The 17,231-nt window shown below is 45.7% G+C and overlaps 1 long non-coding RNA gene across 1 annotated transcript in view; it reads left to right on the forward strand.

Annotated features, from left to right (window-relative positions):
* Positions 1-3,870: 3,870 nt before the first annotated feature.
* Positions 3,871-17,231, forward strand: part of LOC149470869 (uncharacterized) — a 124,592-nt gene continuing 111,231 nt past the window's right edge. The window contains exons 1-2 of the long non-coding RNA XR_016307827.1: positions 3,871-4,463; positions 15,852-16,059. This is a non-coding gene — a long non-coding RNA (uncharacterized LOC149470869). The remainder of the gene's footprint in view (positions 4,464-15,851; positions 16,060-17,231) is intronic.

Here is a 17,231-nt window from a genome sequence, read left to right on the forward strand (position 1 = left end):
GCCACATGTCAGAAAAGCTCTCTGATTGGCCCTTCTGATCACATGATGTCTGTGTCCAATCACAGCCATCATGTGATGTCCACAAAGCCACCAGTCTGTTGATTTGCTCTGCCTCTCCTCACACAGAGCCCGCTAGTGAGAAGCGAAGTCGATCTGTGTAAAACACACACATCACCCCATAGTGTCCCCCACACAGCTGTCAGTGCACCAGTGATCCACATCTGTCACAGTACCAGTGGTCATACACATCTGTACCAGTGATCCACTTCTGTCACTCATACCAGTGTAAATTCCACATCTATACCAGTGATCCACATCTGTCACAGCTTACCAGCGTAAAAGCCACATCTGTACCAGTGGTCATCCATTTCTGTACCAGTGATCAACATCGCTCATGGCCTGCCAGTGTCAAATCCACATCTGTCAGTACCAGTGAATAACATCTTTCACGGTGTACCAGCGTAAAATCCACATCTGCACCAGTGATCCACATCTGTCACAGTGTACCAGTGTCAAATCCACATCTGTCAGTTTAGCAGTGCTCAATATCTGTCACACAGCACTAGTGTAAAATCCACATCAGTACCAGTGAATAACATCTGTCACAGCACAGCAGAGTAAAATCCACATCTGTACCAGTGATCAATATCTGTCACAGATTATCAGTGTTAAATCCACATCTGAACCAGAGATACACATCTGTACCAGTGATATACATCTGTACCAGAGATAGACATCTGTACCAGTGATATACATCTGTACCAGAGATACACATCTGTACCAGTGATATACATCTGTACCAGTGATACACATCTGTACCAGTGATACACATCTGTACCAGTGATACACATCTGTACCAGTGATACACATCTGTACCAGTGATAGACATCTGTACCAGTGATCAATATCTGTCACAGATTATCAGTGTTAAATCCACATCTGAACCAGAGATACACATCTGTACCAGTGATATACATCTGTACCAGTGATACACATCTGTACCAGTGATATACATCTGTACCAGTGATAGACATCTGTACCAGTGATAGACATCTGTACCAGAGATACACATCTGTACCAGTGATCAATATCTGTCACAGATTATCAGTGTTAAATCCACATCTGAACCAGAGATACACATCTGTACCAGAGATAGACATCTGTACCAGTGATACACATCTGTACCAGTGATACACATCTGTACCAGAGATACACATCTGTACCAGTGATACACATCTGTACCAGAGATACACATCTGTACCAGTGATAGACATCTGTACCAGTGATACACATCTGTACCAGTGATACACATCTGTACCAGTGATACACATCTGTGCCAGTGATGAACATCTGTACCAGTGATGAACATCTGTACCAGTGCTAGACATCTGTACCAGTGCTAGACATCTGTACCAGTGATAGACATCTGTACCAGTGCTACACATCTGTACCAGTGATAGACATCTGTACCAGTGATAGACATCTGTACCAGTGATATACATCTGTACCAGTGATAGACATCTGTACCAGTGAACATCAGCAATGCAGCATAAACTTGTGTAAACAATGATACACCAGCGAGGAGGCTTTCCAGATGCTGAGTATGACGGACGAGAGTAGCGGGGATCTCTCTCTATCAGACTCAGATTCTGAGTATGAGGCAGTTAAAAGTAGTGGGTGAGCAGCAGAAAAGAAAGAAGGGCTTCCCCCATCCACACATTGGAGGTGGATTGGGGAATCCTCCCTGCTGCCGTATTGTATTGTGACAGCGGAGGGGTCGGAGAGCCGGCTCACTCCCAGCCCAGCAACTCTCAGTTGTCACAAACAACTCCCAATCTCTGTTTATGTTCAGGAGACGGAGGGATGGGATCCCTATCATGTGACCACAGTGGTAGCCAATCACCGTGATCACATTTTTAGTGATCACCTCCCGGTGTTAAGACCCAGCTAAAGGGCTGCCAGGAGGGGGGGGGGAGGGGTTATCAGGTTTTAGAGGTTGGGTTTGGATCTAATGTAACCCTCGTCATTGATAGATTGTATTTGATGTCCTTTATAAATACACAAATGTGATATTCCCGCCGTGAGGTCCCCCAGCCATCGTCCTCTGTCCTATAACATCATTTCTGCCGGTTCCAGCCACTCGCATTAAAATATCAGTGGAGAAAGAATGCGAAGTCAATCAGAATGGCCTCAGTGGGACGGATGCGATTTAATATTAGAACGACCCGGCCGCACAGAGGGAGCTGAAGATTTCAGCAATGTTCATGTAACTCATGCTGCTTCCCTCTCCGGAGTCTCTGCTGTGATAAGTAGGTGGAGGTCATTACAAATGCAGCCATGATTACCTCCACGGTATAAGTGCCACACACTACGCCGGGAAAGAGAGCGCCGTCCCCGAGACTTAGGAGACACTTCTGGGGGTCAGCCCACCTAAACGGATCTTGTAGTTTTAGGTGGTTATAGGAAGACTGACTCTCCCGCGTACTTATTTTACCGCCCACTTCCTTCATGGATGTCTGTGCTCAGACTATGCAGGGCAAAGCAACAACAAGTTCCCTTTAATGCACTTCTCCCCAGCAGCATACTCCATACTGACTTTCCTTGTACCTCTCCGCCGCTCCGTTCAGCTGCTGATAGGAAAGTCCAGTATAAGCTTCAAGTCATGGGGATTGTAGATGACACATTGCTGATTGGCCCAGCACGGTCACATGGGGTAAGTCACATGCTTCTTCATACCTGGGGCTACCTAGTATTGCCTTTGTTTCCCAGCACAGAAGTGAAGGAAATGGCAGTGGGTGGGATTAACCTGGGTATGTTTCTTCTATTGTCTCTTTCAGGTGGGTGGTTTGGGGGTGTTAAAAACAAAAAGTTGAGCTGAAGTTTTACTGTCCACTCAGCATGGCACAATACAGCCAGCTGGGGCTGTACGCATGCATGGCTGCAATGTTTTGGCATTTTTACTGTATGGAGCAGATTTTGACAGTCGGTAACTTCTGCCAAACTCACCCATTGAGTTCAGTGCATGCAATTGCAGGGCTGGAGTGCAGCATTACAGGGTAATATCAGGCAGTGAGGAGGTGATATCTCGCCTCCTCACTGCCTTTCAAATGTCCTCTTAAAATATGGATTGCTCTTCAGATGGCACTGCAGTTCTCCTTAAAGTGGCTGTAAAGTCTGAAGGATTTTTACCTTTATGTATTCTATGGATGAATGTAAAAAGCCTTCTTTGTGCAGCAGTGCCCCCATCCCCCCAATACTTAGCTGAGCCCCATCGAGATCCAGCAATATGAATGACAGCCTCGCTGTCCCAGGTCTCTGCCTCCGCATTGGCTGAGACAGCAAGCAGGAGCCATTGACTCCTACTGCTATCAATCACAGCCAGTCAGCCAATGAGGAGATAGAGAGGGTGGGGCTAAGCCGTGGCTCCGTGTGTGAATGGACACACGGAGCAGTGGGTGCCCCCATAGCAAGCTGTTTTCTGTGAGGGCACCCGACAGGATGAGCCAGGAGAGCCTGCGGGGGGACCCGAGAAGAGGAGGATCCGGGCTGCTCTGTGCAAGCCGCAGGTAAGTATAGACATGTTTATTATTTATCCACTTACCTACTGGGCCAATTCTGACATTCCTCTCCTACATGGAAAAATTCTCTTTTTTTGCTAGATAATTACTTAGAACCCCCACACATTATATTATTTTAAGCAGAGGCCCTAGAGAATAAAATGACGGGGGTTACAATATTTTATGTCGCGTGGTATTTGCACAGTGGTTTTTCAAAAGCATATTTTTGGGGAAAAAAAACACTTTAATGAATTTTAGTGAACACAAACACAATATAATACCCAATTTCTTTGTAAAATATAAAAGATGATGTTATGCCGAGTAAATAGATACCACACAAGACATGCTTTAAAACTGCGCACACCAATGAAATGGCGGCAAACCGGTACTTTAGTTTATCCATAGGCAACGGTTTAAAAGGAGGGGCTCTGACGTCACGACGCTATTAGGAATCACACGGCGAGTACAGATAGTGTGCAGAGCACACACAGAGGATGGTTACTATTTCAGAAACACATTTAATATATAGATATGTGAGTGAAGTACTTATGCAGTATAAATAAACCTTTTACAGAAAGATAAGGCACTATATGTATTCTTTTTTTCATGGTCACCAACAATATGGAGGAATAAAGAGGAGAGGTGGAGGAAGTGGAAAGCCCCGTGGAGGATAGAGGGAGAAATCCATCCATCCATATTACAGACAGGGATCAGCAAGCCTAAGAGACCCCCTGAGGGAAAAGTGAATGATTACATCCAGCTACCCAACGGTTTACAAGTCTTTACAGGTTACCAAATGAGAGTTCCAGAGGAGATTTGGTGCTGGAATTATTGGTGTGACGTTGGCGGTGATACCTCGCATGTGTCGTGCGATCGCTGGGCCGACACGTGTGTTCACCTTTGCATGTAAGCACGAGGGGGATGGGGGTTGTTTTATTTTTATTATTTCTTTTTTTCACTTTCATTGCTATCAGAAGGGATGAACAACTTGCTTTATGATCACATGGGCCATGACAGGTCCTCTTCTATCAGACCCCAGATTTCTCCACAGATTGGTCTGATTGGCTGCTTCCCCGGCTGGCAGGCGGAGAGTAAACCCAGAGCTGGAAGTGACAGAATCCTTGTTGCTTCCAGTTTCTCATTTCACATAGTGGGAAGAACAACATCAGTTCCTCCCATTGTGTGTGGGGGAGCCGATGCCACCGGTCGCATCTTTGCCGGGCTTCCCGATTGCACAAGATACACGGGAAAGGTGGCGGGGGGAGGGGATGAGACCCCCTTCTTCCACCTGAAAAGTAATCCAACGGCGCATAGTCGCTCAGATTACTTTTACATAAAAGAGAATCGTTGGCACTGAAAAATGATACGTGATCATGGTTGTCGCCTCAGCCATTGTCCCGGTATAACCACTTCAGTACCAGGCTGTGTATATATACATGCATCCGTATTGAAGCGGTTAAAGAGACCCTGTCACCACCTTAAACAAATGACAGGTCAGAGCACACACAGTATTTTATATGCCTACTTCTGGTGTTTTTACTTTCTGTGAATTAGTTTTTATTCACCTGCAATGTGTCTTTGAAGCTAAAAAATGTGATTAGCACAGCCCCCTCCCTTCTTGCATACCATAGCCCTCCCCTCTACTGCGAGTGTCTAATTACTATTGTGATGGATTTGGTAAAATGCCTATTCTGTTTTCTGTTTAAAATATACATTTTATACATATTTACTTTTATACTTTTTTATATTTCTAAATATATGTGTTGTGAGTATATATATATATATATATATTTTGTCTGCTGGGCTTTGCAGTCCTCCTTAACTTGTTTTGCTCAGAGCGATGCTCTCAACCCCTCCCTTCGCACTGAAAGGACCCTTTACATAGACTTTGGGAATGTGAAGGGGAGTGAAAAGAGATAACGAGATGAGAAGCAAGCATCAAGTTTCTACATTTCTCCTATATTTCAACCAAGCAAAATGTGCCTTTTAGAATGTGACTGTATATACGTAATAGTGACGTATACTCTATTGTTTTCTATGTATAAAAGGTTAAGCACCGCCCTGCAATAAACAGAGATGATGTGAAGGTGGTTGTACTGGACAGTTGTCCGTGTAATTATTTTCCGGCATGCACGCAATCCATATCTCAAAATTAGGAGCAGCAGCAGAAATCCTACCCTGAGCCCGATTGTGGTTCTCCCAACCTTTTTACTATGTGTGCTGGCCCAGCTCCTCTGCCCCTCCCCTCACTATATAACCTTTTATGGAGGAGACAGGGAATACTATAGTGTGTCACTTGATTTACAGCTTGAAGTCAACATCCAAGATGGTGGCGACCAGCAGCCGATGCTCAGTTTGGTGTGTATTGATAGAGAGGTTTTTTTTTGGGAGAGTGAATGTGATCAGCATTGTCCAGGCAGAGGGTCAGGGGTCCTGTAGTCTCATAGGACAGTCGGAGGAGAATGAAAACTCCTCCTACAAGCTTTAACCACTGCTGGGTTAGACACTGAGAGAAGTCATAAGACTGCTATATATTGCTGATGAGAAAAGGTATTTAGCAGTTTATATTTACTAAAATAATTGTATTTCCATGCTGTGTGTACTGTGGGAGAGCGCATATAGTGATTGCAGGGTCCGGGGAGACCGGATATAGTGAATGCAGGGTCCGGGGAAAGCGGATATAGTGAATGCAGGGTCCGGGGAGAGCGGATATAGTGAATGCAGGGTCCGGGGAGAGCGGATATAGTGAATGCAGGGTCCGGGGAGAGCGGATATAGTGAATGCGGGGTCCGGGGAGAGCGGATATAGTGAATGTGGGGTCTGGGGAGAGCGGATATAGTGAATGCAGGGTCCGGGGAGAGCGGATATAGTGAATGCAGGGTCCGGGGAGACCGGATATAGTGAATGCCGGGTCCGTGGTTTAGTAACACTTGAACTCCACTCTTATCTTCAGTCTTGCACAGTTGTAAAACGCTCAGCTCCTCTACGGAAATATCTAACTCTGATGCTACTGCGCTCTGTGAGATTCATACAGTTTGTATTAAAAGCTGCAGGAAGTTAAACCGAGCCTTCCTCATTTCCTGGCTGGTGGACATCCGGCATCATCTAGCACTTTTCTCCCCAACCTTACTGTCCCTGGCCCACTGCTTTCATTCATTGGATTTCAGTTCTTTCAGGCATAGAAGCTCCACATCACATGTCAGCGTTACCTAGAGACATCTGCATAGGAATGTTCACTACACCAGACTGACACCCACACAGCCAGGCAGATTGATATTTCCAGAACTCCCACAGGAGCCAGCCCACTGATTGCATCAGGGCTGAGGACTCTTGGGGGGAGTACTGAGGAGGGGCCCTGATGTTTTCTGGGAACTATGTACAGCACCCTGCTAGCCCCTCCCACCAGCCATGACTTCATGACAAATGTTACCAGTGATGACATTTACATTCACCCAACACGTGCAGTACGGCCGGATTCACACTCTGCATTGTGACAATATACGTCGTTTTGTGCGCCGTTAGCAGTGCGTTCTCATTGGGTTGATGTGGTTTCCCGGTAACAATAAAACATGAAATCTAGTTGCGCTAGTCATGCAGTATGCGCTATAACACCTAAACAACACAGCACACCTTGCAGCAAGTAACTGGAATAAGTAGAGAACATGTAAAAGATGAAAGCTTGCTCTGGGATCAGAGGATTTATTAATGCCTCCTGATGGTCTTTGTGATGAGTGTAACTATACTCGGCCGAAGTCCCAACTATGAGCGGCTTACTGGACAGATGTCCCAAAATATGTAAGTGGTGGCAGCACAGGGGGGGTCTAATGGTCCTGAATACTGTTCCTTGTGCTGTCATCCAGTGAGCCGGTTACATTACTGACTTTGAGTGGCTTGGGCATACTAGGTCCTCTCTTTGCCTCCATGAAGATGAGTGAGTCTGGTGATGGAAGGACCATCCCCAAGACCATGGAGATGTATTATGAAGCCCTTTGAGCCCATGGGTTTGTGTCATTTTTGGTATTGTGTAGCTGCATGTATTACAGTTACTGTGTGCTCTGTTCTTTTGTTAGCATGCTCTCCTTCCTGAGATTATTGCAGAGCTGCAATGAGAGGTGGCATGCCTTGTATACCAGCCTTTCTCACCTTTTTTCAACAGTGAAACCCTTGAAATAATTTTCAGATGTCGAGGAACCCCTGCTAAAAACAGTTACTTGGGGATCAATTTGAAAAATGCCCCATTTGCAGTGCTGATTGCCCCCCTTAAAGACAGCTAAAAACATAATTGGTATCATGCCACTGGCCCTTCATAGTGACGTTGGCCCCAGAACTGTGCAGGCACCATCACATGGGAGCCAAGCAGCTATAGCTAAGGGATCCCCTGCCATGGCTAGAGGGAGCTGAAAATGTCCCGGCGTCAGTGGGAGTAAACAATGTCCTATCTTTGGTAATAGGGGAACTATTAGTGCCCCATTGTTAGTGTCAGTGGGAGAAATAGTGTCCGATCATTGATGTCTGTGGAGGGAATAGTGCTCCATCATTGATGTCTGTGGAGGGAATAGTGCTCCATCATTGATGTCTGTGGAGGGAATAGTGCTCCATCATTGATGTCTGTGGAGGGAATAGTGCTCCATCATTGATGTCTGTGGAGGGAATAGTGCTCCATCATTGATGTCTGTGGAGGGAATAGTGCTCCATCACTGTTGTCTGTGGAGGGAATAGTGCTCCATCACTGATGTCTGTGGAGGGAATAGTGCTCCATGATTGATGTCTGTGGAGAGAATAGTGTTCCATCACTGATGTCTGTGGAGGGAATAGTGCTCCATCATTGATGTCTGTGGAGGGAATAGTGCTCCATCATTGATGTCTGTGGAGGGAATAGTGCTCCATCATTATAAAACAGAGAATAATAAGCGAGCGTTTTAAATGTACAAGTAGCTGAGGCACACAGGATAACCAAAATAATCCACACATGAAAATAAAATAAAAGTGCAGCGCTAGGAGAATATATAAATGTTTCACAATAGATAAAAGTGATCAAAAAAGTCCCAACAACGGTGACCTAGGGTAACAATGCACACTAACCAGAAGTGCACATTATAAGTGCAATGTAGCCAAGATGGAGCTCATAGAGTAGTCATCCGCATGGAAAGGGTAGATGCATTCCCTTGATCAGTGAAGATCCTCACGATGGTACAGAGCTGGGCAGAAGAAATCCACTAGATGGTAGAAAACGATCACTGCTCCACCAAAAGAGCACTGTTCCTCCACTGTGCAAGAACGATATCTGGGAGAAAAGGTGCTCCCCACAGGGGATCAAGAAAAAATGCCCATAGTGAAGTAAAGTTTAAAAACGAATTTATGCTCCATCATTGGTGTCTGTGGAAGGAATAGTGCTCCATCGTTGGTGTCTGTGGAGGGAATAGTGCTCCGTCATTGGTGTCTGTGGAGGGAATAGTGCTCCATCATTGATGTCTGTGGAGGGAATAGTGCTCCATCATTGATGTCTGTGGAGGGAATAGTGCTCCATCATTGATGTCTGTGGAGGGAATAGTGCTCCATCATTGGTGTCTGTGGAGGGAATAGTGCTCCATCATTGGTGTCTGTGGAGGGAATAGTGCTCCATCATTTATGTCTGTGGAGGGAATAGTGCTCCATCATTGATGTCTGTGGAGGGAATAGTGCTCCATCATTGGTGTCTGTGGAGGGAATAGTGTTCCATCACTGATGTCTGTGGGAGATATAGTGTCCGATCATTGATGTCTGTGGAGGGAATAGTGCTCCATCATCGATGTCTGTGGAGGGAATAGTGCTCCATCATCGATGTCTGTGGAGGGAATAGTGTTCTATCACTGATGTCTGTGGGAGATATAGTGTCCGATCATTGATGTCTGTGGAGGGAATAGTGCTCCATCATTGATGTCTGTGGAGGGAATAGTGCTCCATCATTGATGTCTGTGGAGGGAATAGTGCTCCATCATTGGTGTCTGTGGAGGGAATAGTGTTCCATCACTGATGTCTGTGGGAGATATAGTGTCCGATCATTGATGTCTGTGGAGGGAATAGTGCTCCATCATTGGTGTCTGTGGAGGGAATAGTGCTCCATCATTGATGTCTGTGGAGGGAATAGTGCTCCATCATTGGTGTCTGTGGAGGGAATAGTGCTCCATCATTGATGTCTGTGGAGGGAACAGTGCTCCATCATTGATGTCTGTGGAGGGAATAGTGCTCCATCATTGATGTCTGTGGAGGGAATAGTGCTCCATCACTGTTGTCTGTGGAGGGAATAGTGCTCCATCACTGATGTCTGTGGAGGGAATAGTGCTCCATCATTGATGTCTGTGGAGGGAATAGTGCTCCATCATTGATGTCTGTGGAGGGAATAGTGCTCCATCATTGATGTCTGTGGAGGGAATAGTGCTCCATCATTGATGTCTGTGGAGGGAATAGTGCTCCATCATCGATGTCTGTGGAGGGAATAGTGCTCCATCATCGATGTCTGTGGAGGAAATAGTGTTCTATCACTGATGTCTGTGGGAGATATAGTGTCCGATCATTGATGTCTGTGGAGGGAATAGTGCTCCATCATTGATGTCTGTGGAGGGAATAGTGCTCCATCATTGGTGTCTGTGGAGGGAATAGTGCTCCATCATTGATGTCTGTGGAGGGAATAGTGCTCCATCATTGATGTCTGTGGAGGGAATAGTGCTCCATCACTGTTGTCTGTGGAGGGAATAGTGCTCCATCACTGATGTCTGTGGAGGGAATAGTGCTCCATGATTGATGTCTGTGGAGAGAATAGTGCTCCTTCACTGATGTCTGTGGAGGGAATAGTGCTCCATCATTGATGTCTGTGGAGGGAATAGTGCTCCATCATTGATGTCTGTGGAGGGAATAGTGCTCCATCATTGATGTCTGTGGAGGGAATAGTGCTCCATCATTATAAAACAGAGAATAATAAGCGAGCGTTTTAAATGTACAAGTAGCTGAGGCACACAGGATAACCAAAATAATCCTCACATGAAAATAAAATAAAAGTGCAGCGCTAGGAGAATATATAAATGTTTCACAATAGATAAAAGTGATCAAAAAAGTCCCAACAACGGTGACCTAGGGTAACAATGCACACTAACCAGAAGTGCACATTATAAGTGCAATATAGCCAAGATGGAGCTCATAGAGTAGTCATCCGCATGGAAAGGGTAGATGCATTCCCTTGATCAGTGAAGATCCTCACGATGGTACAGAGCTGGGCAGAAGAAATCCACTAGATGGTAGAAAACGATCACTGCTCCACCAAAAGAGCACTGTTCCTCCACTGTGCAAGAACGATATCTGGGAGAAAAGGTGCTCCCCACAGGGGATCAAGAAAAAATGCCCATAGTGAAGTAAAGTTTAAAAACGAATTTATGCTCCATCATTGGTGTCTGTGGAAGGAATAGTGCTCCATCGTTGGTGTCTGTGGAGGGAATAGTGCTCCGTCATTGGTGTCTGTGGAGGGAATAGTGCTCCATCATTGGTGTCTGTGGAATGAATAGTGCTCCATCATTGATGTCTGTGGAGGGAATAGTGCTCCATCATTGGTGTCTGTGGAGGGAATAGTGCTCCGTCATTGGTGTCTGTGGAGGGAATAGTGCTCCATCATTGGTGTCTGTGGAATGAATAGTGCTCCATCATTGATGTCTGTGGAGGGAATAGTGCTCCATCATTGATGTCTGTGGAGGGAATAGTGCTCCATCATTGGTGTCTGTGGAGGGAATAGTGCTCCATCATTGGTGTCTGTGGAGGGAATAGTGCTCCATCATTGGTGTCTGTGGAGGGAATAGTGCTCCATCATTGATGTCTGTGGAGGGAATAGTGCTCCATCATTGGTGTCTGTGGAGGGAATAGTGCTCCATCATTGGTGTCTGTGGAAGGAATAGTGCTCCATCATTGGTGTCTGTGGAATGAATAGTGCTCCATCATTGATGTCTGTGGAGGGAATAGTGCTCCATCACTGATGTCTGTGGAGGGAATAGTGCTCCATCATTGATGTCTGTGGAGTGAATAGTGCTCCATCATTGGTGTCTGTGGAGGGAATAGTGCTCCATCATTGATGTCTGTGGAGGGAATAGTGCTCCATCATTGGTGTCTGTGGAATGAATAGTGCTCCATGATTGATGTCTGTGGAGGGAATAGTGCTCCATCATTGGTGTCTGTGGAGGAAATAGTGCTCCATCATTGGTGTCTGTGGAGGGAATAGTGCTCCATCATTGATGTCTGTGGATGGAATCGTGCTCCATAAATGGTGTCTGTGGAAGGTATAATGCTCCATCATTGGTTTCAATGGGAGGAATGGTTCCCTACTGTTGGTGACAGTGCAGGAATTATTGCCCAATTGTCAGTGGGAGGAATAGTGCCTCGTATCAGTGGGAGGAATAGTACCCCAAGGGCCAGAGAAAGGTATGCAAAGGGCCACAGTTTGGAGACCCCTGCTCTGAAGCAGGGGTCTTCAAACTTTCTAAACAAAGGGCCAGTTTACTGTCATTCAGACTTTAGGGGGGTCGGACTGTGGCCAGTGGAAGTAGAAAATCTCCTGGCATTAGTGGGAGTAAACAGTGGTCCATCTTTACTGTTAAAGGGATGATTAGTGTCCCGTCATTGGTGTCAGTGGAAGGATTAGTGCTCCATCATTGGTGTCAGTGGAAGGAATAGTATGCCATTGTTGGGGTCAAGAATTCTCTGCTGTTGGTCACAGTGGGAGGAATAGCATCTCATATCAGTGGAAGGAATAGTGCCTAAAGGGCCATATGTAAAGTAAACAAAGGGCCACATTCGGCCCGTGTGCTGCAGTTTTGAGGCCACTGCTCTAGAGGTATCCTAGGGTTTCATGGAGCCCTGGATGAGAATAGCTGCTGCAGGCTACACTTTTTCCTGGTGGGAGCCTTTCTTGTTTTAATGGTCCTATAAAAGGCTACATAAAAATGCAGTGTGATTTACAATGCTTCAGTTTATATATTTGGACCTTCCAATTCACTAACCCAAAACACGTATTTAGATTAACACAGTCATAAATTGTCTGTTCTAAATCTCTGATTCATTCCATTTAAAAGAAGAGAGTCAGCATGACCTTTGTCAGATCTCCATTGGAGTAGTTCAGGCAACTACCTGAGGCCCCAGCTTCCTAAGGGGCCCATGCATGCCCATGTCAGGGTAACTGTACTTTGGGCATACCTTGTAGACCAACGGTGTCATGTTCTGTCCAGCAAAATCCACCTGGACCGGCTGTCAGCTTGACAACAGGGTCTCGCCTTGTTCCACAGGAGCCCCTGCAGCAGTGTAAATGCAGCCTGCTAGCAGTGTTTGCCTTTTTCACTGATAAATACTGGATGTCCTATCAATATTATTGTCATGAATAAAGTATTTGGACGTGTTCTTTTATGTGCATATCAATAAGCTTTCCTTTGATCTGAAAATACCATCAATTTAGGTCTAGATACAGTTTAGGAGACAACGTCTCTTATTTGTTCCCCTTTGATCTATTAGATAATAATTGAAAGTGTTCCGTTATACCTGTTCAATAACTGCACAAAAAATGCTTTTGTTATCTAGTGAGCTTGCAAGTTGCAGCGTACTCTGCAGTAATCTCTCAAGCAGTACAAGACAAGCTCAACCGAGAACTTTGGAAATATCATGAGCCTGGGTTTGGGTAGGGACAGGTCTTTACCATCTTTTACCAAAAGTCTAACTCACCAATGATCTACTAACTGCTAAAACCAATGGCCACTACTCCGTACTCATCCCAACCAATGGCCACTACTCCGTACTCATCCCAACCAATGGCCACTACTCCGTACTCATCCCAACCAATGGCCACTACTCCGTACTCATCCCAACCAATGGCCACTACTCCGTACTCATCCCAACCAATGGCCACTACTCCGTACTCATCCCAACCAATGACCACTACTCCGTACTCATCCCAACCAATGGCCACTACTCCGTACTCATCCCAACCAATGGCCACTACTCCGTACTCATCCCAACCAATGACCACTACTCCGTACTCATCCCAACCAATGGCCACTACTCCGTACTCATCCCAACCAATGACCACTACTCCGTACTCATCCCAACCAATGGCCACTACTCCGTACTCATCCCAACCAATGGCCACTACTCCGTACTCATCCCAACCAATGGCCACTACTCCGTACTCATCCCAACCAATGGCCACTACTCCGTACTCATCCCAACCAATGGCCACTACTCCGTACTCATCCCAACCAATGGCCACTACTCCGTACTCATCCCAACCAATGGCCACTACTCCGTACTCATCCCAACCAATGGCCACTACTCCGTACTCATCCCAACCAATGGCCACTACTCCGTACTCATCCCAACCAATGGCCACTACTCCGTACTCATCTCAACCAATGGCCACTACTCCGTACTCATCCCAACCAATGGCCACTACTCCGTACTCATCCCAACCAATGGCCACTACTCCGTACTCATCCCAACCAATGGCCACTACTCCGTACTCATCCCAACCAATGGCCACTACTCCGTACTCATCCCAACCAATGGCCACTACTCCGTACTCATCCCAACCAATGACCACTACTCCGTACTCATCCCAACCAATGACCACTACTCTGTACTCATCCCAACCAATGACCACTACTCCGTACTCATCCCAACCAATGACCACTACTCCGTACTCATCCCAACCAATGACCACTACTCCGTAGTCATCCCAACCAATGACCACTACTCCGTACTCTTACTACTTGACCTCTCTGCGGCTTTTGATACATTTGATCCATTCAAATGGCAGTTTTCTGTTTACTTTCACGTTTTGTTTTCCATTTTACAGCATTTGAGATCATTTTAGCTGAGCAGCCTATCAGTTTCTGCGCTTCTTTTTATATTTTCTCCTCTCCAATGAACTTTTTAATCAAAGTACGCTGTTTTTCTACACTTTGTCTGGAATGACCCGTTACTCAGATTTTTAGAGATATATTATATATAGAGGTATATCCCTTTCAGCAACACTGGCTATATCCATATGAATGTCCAACCTCCAGGAGACACAATATACCGGGCAGAAAACAAACCTTCCTCACAAATTCAGTGTCTCTCCAAAGAAAAGCCAAAGGGATCTGCAATAATGTTCTGCCATAAAAAAATGTTTTTTATTAAAACCCGACCGGTACTTACATAATAGGAAGAAAGAAGAGCGCACAATCATACAAAACGCACTCATATCTACATCTCATTGGTTTCTTTGTATTCCCACAGATGGGGTGCCCAGTTTTTATTTCTGGGGCCTGTTTGTTGCCACCTTAGGCAGACTGTAATGGTTATTATATGTGATTTATTTTGTTATTATATACAGTACATGTTGTTCCTTAAAGCAGTTAGGGTGGATACTGTCATCTCTAGGTGCATGGAGTACACTCACAGTCCTAGAAAGCTGTACTCTAAATACAGATATGAGAAATGTTTTTCCTGTCAGAAGATTTTTATATCTGTTCATCCATTGCTGGGATTTCCACAGCTCTGCCAGACAGCACAGCCAAGCAGACAAGACTACTTACAGTTAGGAAATACAGTGGTGTCCTCTGTCCACCCCCAACCGTCTGATTGGATGGTGAAACAACAGCAGCAGACTGATTAGGTCATCTCTTTGCTCTCTTCTCCTATCAGTATGTTCTATGTTGGTACATGTGCATGCAGCACACCCGATTGGCTCTCGGTTCTGCCCCTTCTTCTTCCAGTGCTGCTGCATAGTAAGAGGCTGATACCAAATCAATTTCAGGCACTTCCACTAGTGGCATTAAAAAACACACATTTCAAGATTTATTAAGCCCTTCCTGTCGGATGTATGTATATATGTGGCAGCACAGAGATTGGCCGTATTCTGTGCCTCCTCGTATACACATACCTGTTTTGTGTTGGCAGCATGCCCCCAGCACTCTGACAGTACCGTCACTGACAATTGGAAGCTGGTAGGATGGGCTTCCAATTATCTAATCATCCAATCACAGTGATCACATGGTGCGGAAGCTGAACAAGCAGGTAACGATGCTTTGGTGTTACTATCTCTTAAAAGGCTGGGAAGAAGGGGTTAATGAATACAGAGTTGCATTCATTTGTGTCTAGTATATCTGTCTGGAGATTAGTCCAAAGATGTACAGTTTTTATTCAACTGTGTCTGGCAAAATATCCTAAAAATCCAGAGCTATGAACAGGGGATTATAAGAAGATCCTGGGATTTCCCGCTGTAAACGCATGTGTTCTGTATTGCAGACATCTAGAACTGCATTCACCTGATGCCAAGCATACTGCGGTGCTGCGAGGAAAAGATCCCGTGGCGGCCCAGACCTGGTTCAATGCAATTCATGGGGCGGTGACGGAACTTCTTCCCAAGGTGATGGCCGAAGTCCAAACTCAGCTGAGAAAAAACGGAACCTCTGGAAGTCATGAAATTCGGCACATGGGCTGGCTAGCAGAAAAGGTCAGTTTGTTGTGTCTTTGGCTTTATATTGTTTATCTCATGAGCTAAATGACCATAAAAATGTCTCATCTGAAGTCCCTTTAACCCTTTTCCGCCTACTCCGGTGTCCTTGTACAAAGTTTTGACTGCCTGGGGGGTGGGAAGATTTTTGATCATGTGACTACTGTGTTTTGCTGTCATAGTGGTCACATGATCAGGAGTCGTTCCACTGGCTATGGATTATTAGTGAGGGCTGAGATCTGTCTTTGACAGCCCAGTGTCTGTGCTGGGAGCTTGCAGTGAGCTTGTTATCAGCACAGAAACATTGGCTGCCCAACAACGCACATGTGTGGGTGTTAAAGCCTGCCCTTGCGGCTGCAAATATGTGTTATTTGGGTGACAACAGGTTAAAGTGGAACTTAACCCCCCCAGGTTTAATTTTACTGTAAACCCCCTCCTACCTTGTGTGCTGGGGTGAACTTAAATAACATACCCAGCCATCAACTGCAGCATTGCCCTGCAGTAATCTGCTGAAAGCTGAACCCACAGGGCCTTGTGCCGCCATCATTGGAGCCAGCTTTCTCTTCCAGGTCCTAGCAAGCAGCTCCCGATGACACTCCACTGCACATGCACAGCGTATTGTACATTGCCCCAAAGCCACTTGGGACACATGATGTTGGTATCCTAGGGGGCTTCAGGTGGGGTGGGGAGGATGTCATTCGTGCCTAAGCGAGGAACGCGGAAGCATGGGGTGTGTTCTCCTAAAAAAAATTAAATACAGAACTACAGGAGTTGGACAAAAATATGGAAACACTACATGATTTGCAGGTGTGAAAGTGACGACATGGTTTGCCTTGAAAGCGGAAGTGACGTAACATTCTTTTGCTTCAGCTGTGTGATGAGACACCTAGCTAACAGGTGGAAAACTTCACTTCCATCATTTACTGCGTGCGCAGCTAATAATATGGAGTCATGTCAGAGCTTACTGAGCTTCAAAGAAGGCCTGTAGGAGAAGATATATGGTCCTTGCTTTCCATTGACCGTCTGTATATGCTGTGTAGGACCACATGACCTATGGTCTTATTCTTTGGTAAGAGGCTGTGTATGGTGTTGGTGGAGGATCTCTTCTCTCCCTCTTTGGGGCAATTCACCACCCTTTTTCCAGCATGTACTACAAGTCCCAACAGTCTTAG

This window comes from Staurois parvus, unplaced genomic scaffold (genome assembly GCF_062004578.1).
Source record: "Staurois parvus isolate SC_StPar_1 unplaced genomic scaffold, SC_StPar_1.0 ptg000030l, whole genome shotgun sequence".
Classification (NCBI taxonomy): domain Eukaryota; kingdom Metazoa; phylum Chordata; class Amphibia; order Anura; family Ranidae; genus Staurois; species Staurois parvus.